Below are 9,659 nucleotides of genomic sequence, written 5' to 3'. Positions count from 1 at the left end.
GCTTAGGACGGGCCCACGTGGGGAGGGGCCCAGGGTCCGGGAGGTGGGGCCGAGTCCGGGCTGGGCTGCGCTCAGGAGGCGGGCCCTGGGAGACGGAGCTTAAGGAGGGGCCGGTGTCGGGAGGGTCCCAGGGACTGGGAGGCCCGTCGGGGCTGGGCTCAGGGGCCGAGACCTAGCTGGGCTTGGGGCGGGGCCGAGACGGAGCGAGGGGTCCCGGGTGTGGGAAACGGGAAGGGGTTTGAGGAGGGGATCGGAATGTGGCTCAAGTTCGGGAGGCGTTACCTGCGGAGGGTTTGAGGCAAGCCCAGGAGCGAGCCCACGGTCTGCTGACGCGGGGCCAGGGGCGGGCCCCAGAATCCGGAGCTTCGGGCGGGGCGGAGTCCGAGTTTCGGGCCCGGGAGGCGGGGCCAGTTAGGGCGAGGGTCCCTGGGATCGACGGGTCAGGTCTTGGGCTAACGTAGGCACTCTCGCAGTTCCTCCGCCTTCAGGAAGGTCTTTTTAGCAGGGGCCTTACGGGTGCGCGCTTCGGTCCTGGAGGCCTTATCCTAACCTCTTCTCCATCAGCGCCACCCGTCTGGGGCCTGAAACGAGGGAGCTTTCCCTCTGTCCCCCAGCCTTTGGACTGTCACCAAACAAGCCATTCGTTCATCAAATACTTTTTAAGCGCCTACCATGTGCCTGACAAGGGAGATGTAACGGTGAGAAAAACTAGGTGTGGTCCAGGCCCTCCAGGGGCTCAGGGGCTCGTGGAAGAAGTGGACATTGAAGTACTTATCACACAAATGAGGATAAAAGTACGATAGCGATATCTACCACGAAGGTGAGCAGACAGAGCTAGCGGGTCTTGCAGGAGGAGTTTTGATCTTGAAGGGACAGGAAGGAGGAGTTAGCTCCTGCGGGGTGGGATTGGGGGTGGTGGTGATATAGACGTGGGGACAGAGTGGAAAACAACAAAAATATAATTATTTTAGTTCAAAGTTATTGTGTCTTGAGTTGAAAGGCAGGGTAGTTAGCAACACAGTTCAGATTTCAGTACTGCCCCTGAAATCTGAACTGTGTTCAAAGTCTAAAACGTTTACCTTAGCAAATTCCTCATAAAACTCCATTTGGAAGAGTCCCGAGAGCTAATTTGTTAAGTATACTTGCAACAGGTAGATGAGGAGACAGATAAAATCTTATTACCTCTTTCAGATGAGAGCCACTTGAGCCCTGCTCAGCTATGAGAATAAGAGAGGGAATTAATTCTAATTGAATACACTTGTTCTCTTATAGCTGTTGTTCCACACCAGAAGCAAATGAGCGCAAGATCTGACAAAGAAAAAGAAAGGTTCATCTTTTATTTCTCCAAACACTTTCATTTAAATCAAGAGGATGGGATGTGGTTATTGCTGTGTTTTTAGACAGAATCAACGGTTTCTGGCTCTGAGATGTTGCATACACCCTCTCAGTCCCTGTATCCTGAGATGGAGTCACCTGAGGATCCACAGCAAGTCCTAACCAGGGATGGGTCTGGGTGATTAAGGAAGGTTGGCTTCAGAACTGGGCCAGGGGCACTGCTTTGCTTTTGCTGTTTTGATCAGCCCTCTGCCTGCAGGAGACAAGGAAAACCAATGAGAACAGGTTAGCTGTACTCATAAATCCTGGGCTTATTTTATTAACTCACATAATAGCTATTAATTGTCTTTCCTCCAAGGAGCAAAAGGGCATATACGGTCAATGTCATAGTAAGTAACACTGTATTAGGTTATACTAAAATATTAATAAATCTAGGTTGGTTCAGTCTTTCCTGAGTCCACAGATTGGAAGCAGATTGAGGAAGGACGCTAGCGGACCACAGAGCTGAGCCATGCACACAGAAGAAATCTTTTTTTCTTTTTTTCTGGAGACAGAGTTTTGCTCTCTAGTTGCCCAGGCTGGAGTGCAATGGTGCAATCTCGGCTCACTGCAACCTCCACCTCCCAGGTTCAAGCGATTCTCCTGCCTCAGCCTCCCGAGTAGCTGGGATTACAGGCATGAGCCACCCTGACGGGCCACTTTTGTATTTTTAGTAGAGACAGGGTTTGAACACCTTGGCCAGGCTGGTCTCAAATTCCTGACCTCAGGTGATCCACCCGCCTCTGCCTCCCAAAGTGCTGGGATTACAGGCGTGACCCACCGCGCCTGGCCAGAAGAAATCTTTATCTTAGTGTGCAGTGTCTGGTGATGGACAAATGTCATCTCTCTTGGATCTGAATCTGGAAGGATCAAGGCACTGAAGGAATTTTTTTGTTTCAGGGAGTCTCCCTCTGTTGCCAGGCTGGAGTGCAGTGGCACGATCTCAGCTCACTGCAACCTCTGCCTCCCGGGCTCAAGCGATTCTCCTGCCTCAGCCTCTCGAGTAGCTGGGACTACAGGCATGCGTCACCACACCCAGCTAATTTTTGTATTTTTAGTAGAGACAGGGCTTTACCATGTTGGCCAGGAAGGTGTCAATTTCTTGACATCATGATCCACCTGCCTTGGCCTCCCAAAGGGCTGGGATTACAGGTGTGAGCCACCATGCCCGGCCTCACTGAAGGGATTTTTTTAATGTCACGTGGCTCTCACAGGTGCGGTGTGTTCAGGAGCAAGTGAAGATTACGACTGACGCTTAAAAACAAACGTAAAATTCCAGGTGGTGTTGCTATGGGTAGCAGCATTAGGACAATCTGAGTGGTTTCAGTTGCAAGAGTGTGCGTGTACGTGCAAGAACTACAGTCAAGATTCAACTTCTGGCTTTGAGGGTCTCTTTAATAACAGTATCAACAACCTAAGGCAGTTTAACAGTATGGAATGGTTGCCTTTTAGAAGTTAGCTATGGGCATGGAAGTTCAATCAGTACATTGAAGTTTTTCCTTTATCTCTCCTATGGTTAATGGTTTCTGCAGAAAAGGACCAATTGATTTCTTTCTAAAACGTTGCTTCAGGGTGTAGAGACCTTTATAGGTCATGTTTCAACTTACAGAACATTTTTATAGTTCAAATATAAATTAAGTTCAATATGGACTTTGTAATAGAATTTAAGGTTAAGTAAAATTTCCACTTTCCTTAGGCTGTTTGTAGTGCCCAGCAGGCCCCATGATATCGAGATGGAAGTTATGTTAAAGGAGGAGATTGGGCAGAATAAGGAATATGGGCAGCTCAGGCTAATGATACAATGATTTTAATGTAGAAAGAGGGTCAGGCATGGGATAACACCTGTAATCCCACTGCCTTGGGAGGCCAAGACAAGAGAATCGCTTGAGGTCAGACCAGCCTGGTCAACAGAGTGACAGCTAACCTGTACAAAAAAAAAAACACACAAAAAAACAAAAAAATTAATTGGGCATGGTGGTGTGCGCCTGTAGTCTCAGCCACTTGGAAGACTGAGGTCAGGGGATCCCTTGAGCCCAAGAGTTTGAGACTGCAGTGAGCTATAATCACATAACTGTACTCCTGCATGGGTGACAGGGTGAGGCCCTGACTCAAAAAAAAAATTGAGTCAGGGAAAAAATTTGAAATCTTAATCCTCAGTACCCAGGAATGTGACCTTATTTGGAAATAGGGTCTTTCTAGATGTAATCAAGTAATGATGAGTCATCCTGGACTGGGGGCTGTTGGTGAGGGGGCAGATGCAATGACTGGTGTCCTTATAAAAGAAGAGAATGAGGGCCGGGCATGGTGGCTCATGCCTGTAATCTCAGCAGACTTTGGGAGGGTGAGGTGGGGGGATCACTGGAAGTCAGGAGTTCGAGACCAGCCTGGGCAATAATAACAATAAAAAAGCCATTTTAGATTCCAATCCACTGAAAGAAAACTGTCCCTTAGTTAATGTCATGCTTATTGGATCCATGAAGTCTTTGAAAATTTAAACTATAAGGACACTGCTCTCTGAGGTGGTGGAGAGAATACAAAGGATTTAAAGGTCTTTAAGAAAGAGAATGTAGAAAGCGTACTCATTGGAAACAGCAGGATGATGATAATCGTACTGACAGCAATAATAAGCTCAAATATGTAGAGCTTACTATACATCATGAATTGTTCTGAATGCTTTATATATATATATATATATATATATATATATATATATATATATATATATATATATGTTACCTTGTTTACCCTCATGGCAGCCCAGTAAAGGCGCCATTCCCCATTTTACAGCTGAGGAAACTGAGTTACAGAGCTTTTCTGCACTGAGTCATCAGGAGCAAATGCTAGATCAGGTAATTGAACCCAAGCAATCTGGTTCCAGAGCCAAATAGATGTATTTTTTATGGTATAAAAACATATACATATATTTTTAGGGGAAGGGTGGGTGTAGGATGGGATGAGGATTCTGGGTAATTGCTTGGTAAATGCCAAATACCTTTCTTGTCTGTCCCTCTTTTCAAATGATAAAGTAATTTCAATTGCAACACTTTTTTTTTTTTTTTTTGAGACAAGGTCTAGCTGGAGTACAGTGATGCTGTCATAGCCCACTGCAGCCTCAAATTCCTGGGCTCAAGCGATCCACCCACATCAACTTCCCAAGTAATTGGGACTACAGGCCCACACTACTATGCACAGCTAATTATTTTAATTTTTATAGATATGGCAGGTGGGGGTGGGGCTGTCTCGCTGTGTTGCCCAGGCTGGTCTCGAACTCTTCACCTCATGTGAACCTCCTGCCTCAGCCCCACAAAGCTCTGGAATTATAGGTGTGAGCCACTGTGGCTGGCTACAATACTATTTATTTATATTTTAGACCAACAGATATTCTAGCATATAAGAAATGTGATGCTCTCTGTACATTGAAGAGTTGCTCTAATATTTGTCCTGGTGGATACAGAAATTGCCTGTCTGCTCCGCTCTGGTTGAAGAAACCATTCCGACTGTCTCTGAGGCTATGGAGCAGTCCATCAAGAATGAAAGCCCTCTGCCAGGCACGTTGGCTCACACCTGTAATACCAGCACTTTGGGAGGCCGAGTCAGGTGGATCACTTGAAGTCAGGAGTTCGACACCAGCATGGCCAACATGGTGAAACTCTGTCTCTACAAAAAATAGAAAAATTAGCTGGGCCTGGTGATGCGTGCCTGTAATCCCAGCTACTCAGGAGGCTGAGGCAGGAGAATCACTTGAACTTGGGAGGCAGAGGTTGCAGTGGGGAGCTGAGATCACATCACTGCATTCCAGCCTGGGCGACAGAGCGAGACTCTTAAAAAAAAAAAAAAAAAAAAAAAAAGAAAATGAATGTCCTCATGATGGCCTCAAGCACATTGGTCCCTGAAGAGAGTCAAGGAAGGCCCACTTTACTCTGCACTGCAAAGCAGGCAGGTGGACAGGAATCTGAGAAGTGGATTCAGTGAGAGGCATTGACCCAAAGCATTTTCTGCTTAATGGTCGGTGCAGCAGAAGATTAAACTGAGCACAGCATCCTGTTCCCTCAAACCATCTGGTTGGTCAGTGGGGAATGTTCTTGCCTCGTTAAATGTCCTCATGCTACTGTCAAGATATCCTGTTACAAAACGTCATAAACCAGGTTTACAAATAGGCCAGGTGATTGTGGAATTTCTCCTTGGCAAGGCCTTAGCTATGGGCGTGCGATTGGTGTGCAGTAATCACAGTGTTCCGGGCCACTTGAGGGATAAAATATACCTTAGGTGATAAACTGTAGTATTTTAATGTGAGTATTTCCACCAACATTAAACACTAACCCAATGAGTTTTCTCATACCTGTTACACTCTGGAGTTGCAACAAGCTGACATGAAGCAAGTTGCAAACATAATGATCGCATTTGGCTCCTATTCACAGCAAGGGTTCTTCAAGCTGTACCTGGGACAGTCTTCCCTCACATGAGGTTTATAGCATCATTTATTTAATTATTTATTTATTTTTTGAGACGTAGTTTCGCTCTGTCGCCCAGGCTGCAGTGCAATGGCACGATCTTGGCTCACTGCAACCTCCGCCCCCCCGGGGTTCAAGCGATTCTCCTGTCTCAGTCTCCAGAGTAGCTGGGATTATAAGCACCCGCCACCACACCTGGCTAATTTTTGTACTTTTACTAGAGAGGGGGTTTCACCATGTTGACCGGGCTGCTCTCAAACTCCTGACTTCAGGTGATCCACCCGCCTCAGCCTCCCAAAGTGTTGGGATTACTGGTGTGAGCCACAGCGCCTGGCTATAGCGTCATTTAAACTTTCTTTCTGCCATGAATTGTTAGTTGGTAGTTAACAAAAAATAGACCACCTCATTTATGTCTCACAGTTAGCATTGGTTTTTGTGTTTTCTTTAGGCTCGTTTTTTAATTGTTTTTAAAATTGTGAAACAGGGTCTTGTGCTGTTGCTGAGGCCAGAGTGCAATGACACAGTCTTGGCTAACTGCAGCCTCAACCTCCTGGGCTCAAGCAATCCTCCCACTTTAGCCTCCTGAGTAGCTGGGACTACAAACACGAGCCACCACCGCTGGCTAATTTTTAATTTTTAATTTTTTTTTGAAATGGAGTTTCGCTCTGTCGCCCAGCAGGTTGAAGTGCAGTGGCATAATCTTGGCTCACTGCAACCTCCACCTCTCGGGTTCAAGCCATTCTTCTGCCTCAGCCTCGGCACCCACCACCATGCCTGGCTAATTTGTAAAAAATATTTTTAGCAGTGACAGGGTTTCCCCACGTTGGCCAGTCTGGTCTTGAACTCCTGACCTCAAGTGATGTACCTACCTCAGCTTCCCAAAGAGCTGGGATTACAGGCGTGAGCCACCACGCCAAGCCTAATTTTTAAATTTTTTGTAGAGACCAGGTTTTGCCATGTTGTCTAGGCTGGTCTTGAACTCCTGGGCTCAAGTGATCCTCCTGCCTTGGCCTCTCAAAGTTCTGGGATTACTGGCATGGCCCTTATTCCTGGCCGTTAAAGCTGCTTTTTAATAACAGCTTTATTGAAAGATAATTCACATACCATACAGTTTGCCCATTTAAAGTGTATCATTTGGCCGGGCATGGCGGCTCACAATTGTAATCCCAGCACTTTGGGAGGCTGAGGTGGGAGGATCGCTTGAACCCAAGAGTTTGAGACGAGGCCGAGCAACATGGCAAAACCCTGTCTCCACCAAAAATACAAAAAATTTAGCTGGGCATGGTGGTGTGTGTCTGTAGTCCCAGCTACTCAGGAGGCTGAAGTGGGAGGATGGTTTGAGCCTGGGAGGTGGAGGGTGCAGTGAGTTGAGATTGCACCACTGCACTCCAGCCTGGGCAACAGAGCCAGACCCTGTCTCTAAATAAATAAATAAAGTGTATAATTCAGTGGTTTTTAATATAATCACAGAGTTCTGCAGCCATCATCACCATCAAGTTTAGAAATTTTAATTACCCCAGAAGAAACCCTGTATCCATTGGCAGTCAGCCTTTATTTCCCCCTGACTATCCCCACCCCTGGCTCCTGGCAATCATTAATCTACTTTCTGTTTCTTTGGATTTTCATATTCTTGGCATATATATATATGATATATATTATATTATATATTATATATATGATATATATTATATATGATATATAATGTAATATATATGATATATAATATATGATATATATGATATATATTATATTATATATATTATATATTATATTATATATATTATATATGATATATTATATATGATATATGATATATAATATATTATATATGATATATTTGTTATATATTATATATATGATATATATATTATATATTATATATCATATATAATCATCTAATATTTGTCTGGCTTCTCTCACTTAGCCTAATGGTTTCAAGGTGTATCCAGGTTGTAGCATGAATCAGCCCTTCATTCCATATTTTGGCTGATTAATGTTCCATCTCACGGGTAGACTGTACTTGTTTGCTTATTCATCTGTTTTTGATGGGCATTTGCGTTGTTGCCATCTTTTGATAATTATGAATAGTTTTGCTACCAGCATCTGTGTGTGTCTTTGTATGAACAGGCTTGCATATTTTTTGATATGGGCAAATGAGAACCAGCGGCAGGGGGCCTTTGTGGTGACATTTTTGGTGATCTTCGTGTGCTCTGTATAATGATCAGCCACTCAGGCTTGGGGGCAGCACTTAACCTTACATTCTTTCTTTTTTTAAAGATAGGGTCTCTTTCTCTGCCACCCAGGCCAGAGTGCAGTTGACGCAGGGCAGGGGAGCCCCGAATTGGAGCATAGTGTGTCCGGAACTGGTGGGTTCTTGGTCTCACTGACTTCAAGAAAGAAGCCGCGGACCCTCGCGGTGAGTGTCACAGTTCTTAAAGGCGGCGTGTCCAGAGTTTGTTCCTTCTGATGCTCGGATTTGTTCAGAGTTTCTTCCTTCTGGTGGTTTTGTGGTCTCGCTGGCTTCAGGAGTGAAGCTGCAGACCTTCAAGGTGAGTGTTACAGCTCTTAAGGTGGCGCGTCTGGAGTTGTTTTTTCCTCCCGGTGGGTTCGTAGTCTCGCTGGCTTCAGGAGTGAAGCTGCAGACCTTTGAGGTGAGTGTTACAGCTCATAAAGGCAGTGTGGACCCAAAGAGTGAGAAGCAGCAAGATTTATTGCAAAGAGCAAAAGAACAAAGCTTCCACAGCGTGGAAATGGACCCCAGTGGGTTGCCACTGCTGGCTGGGGCAGCCTGTTTTTACTCCCTTCTCTGGCCCCACCCACATCCTGCTGATTGGTCCATTTTACAGAGAGCCGATTGGTCTGTTTTACAGAGAGCTGATGGGTCTGTTTTGACAGGGTGCTGATTGGTGCATTTAGAATCCCTGAGCTAGGCACAAAAGTTCACCAAGTCCCTACTAGATTAGCTAGATACAGAGTGTCCACTGGTGCATTCACAAATCCTGAGCTAGACACAGGGTGCTGATTGGTGTGTTTACAAACCTTGAGCTAGATACAGAGTGCCGATTTGTGTATTTACAATCCCTTAGCTAGACATAAAGGTTCTCAAAGTCCCCACCAGACTCAGGAGCCCAGCTGGCTTCACCAAGTGGGTCCCACACGGGGGCCACAGGTGGAGCTGCCTGCAAGTACCGTGCCCTGTGCTGGCACTCCTCAGCCCTTGGGTGGTCGAAGGGACTGGGTGCCCTGGAGCAGGGGGCGGTGCTCGTCGGGGAGGCTCGGTACTCATCGCGGAGGCTCAGGGCGCTCAGGAGCCCACGGCGGGTTGGGTGGAGGCTCAGGCATGGCGGGCTGCATGTCCCGAGCCCTGCCCTGCAGGGAAGAAGCTAAGGCCCAGTGAGAAGTTGAGCAAAGCAGCTGCTGACCCAGGTGCTAAGCCCCTCACTGCCCGGGTCCAGCGGGGCCGGCGAACCACTCCGAGTGCAGGGTCCAGTGATCCCATGCCCACCCGGAACTCGCACTGTCCCGCAAGCGCCGTGCCCAGCCCCGTTTCCTGCCCGCGCCTCTCCCTCTACACCTCCCTGCAAGCTGAGGGAGCCGGCTCCAGCCTCCGCCAGCCCAGGAAGGGGCTCCCACAGTGCAGCGGTGGGCTGAAGGGCTCCTCAAGTACCACCAAAGTGGGAGCCCAGGCAGAGAAGGCGCCGAGAGTGAGCTCGAGAGCTGCTAGCATGCTGTCACCTCTCAATAGCACGTGAGGGTTCTTGTCTTTACCCAGGAAAGAATTCAAGGGCAAGCCGGAGGTTTAGAAGAAAACAGCTTTATTGAAGAGGCAGCATT

The 9,659-nt window shown here is 46.9% G+C and overlaps 1 non-coding gene across 7 annotated transcripts in view; it reads left to right on the top strand.

Moving 5' to 3' along the window:
* Nucleotides 1-11: 11 nt before the first annotated feature.
* Nucleotides 12-9,659, top strand: part of LOC129135662 (uncharacterized) — a 97,956-nt gene continuing 88,308 nt past the window's right edge. For 2 of the 7 annotated variants that reach the window (XR_010159176.1, XR_010159172.1), the window contains exons 1-2: nt 39-820; nt 1,273-1,620. This is a non-coding gene — a transcript (uncharacterized LOC129135662). Of the gene's footprint in view, nt 821-1,272; nt 1,621-4,161; nt 4,224-8,102; nt 8,375-9,659 lie in introns of all 7 variants that reach the window. The other 5 variants (XR_010159173.1, XR_010159171.1, XR_010159175.1 and 2 more) reach the window with 5 other exon arrangements.

Source organism: Pan troglodytes, chromosome 7 (genome assembly GCF_028858775.2).
Source record: "Pan troglodytes isolate AG18354 chromosome 7, NHGRI_mPanTro3-v2.0_pri, whole genome shotgun sequence".
Taxonomy (NCBI): domain Eukaryota; kingdom Metazoa; phylum Chordata; class Mammalia; order Primates; family Hominidae; genus Pan; species Pan troglodytes.
Note: the sequence above shows the minus strand (reverse complement) of the source record. Positions and strands in the feature narration are given on the sequence as shown.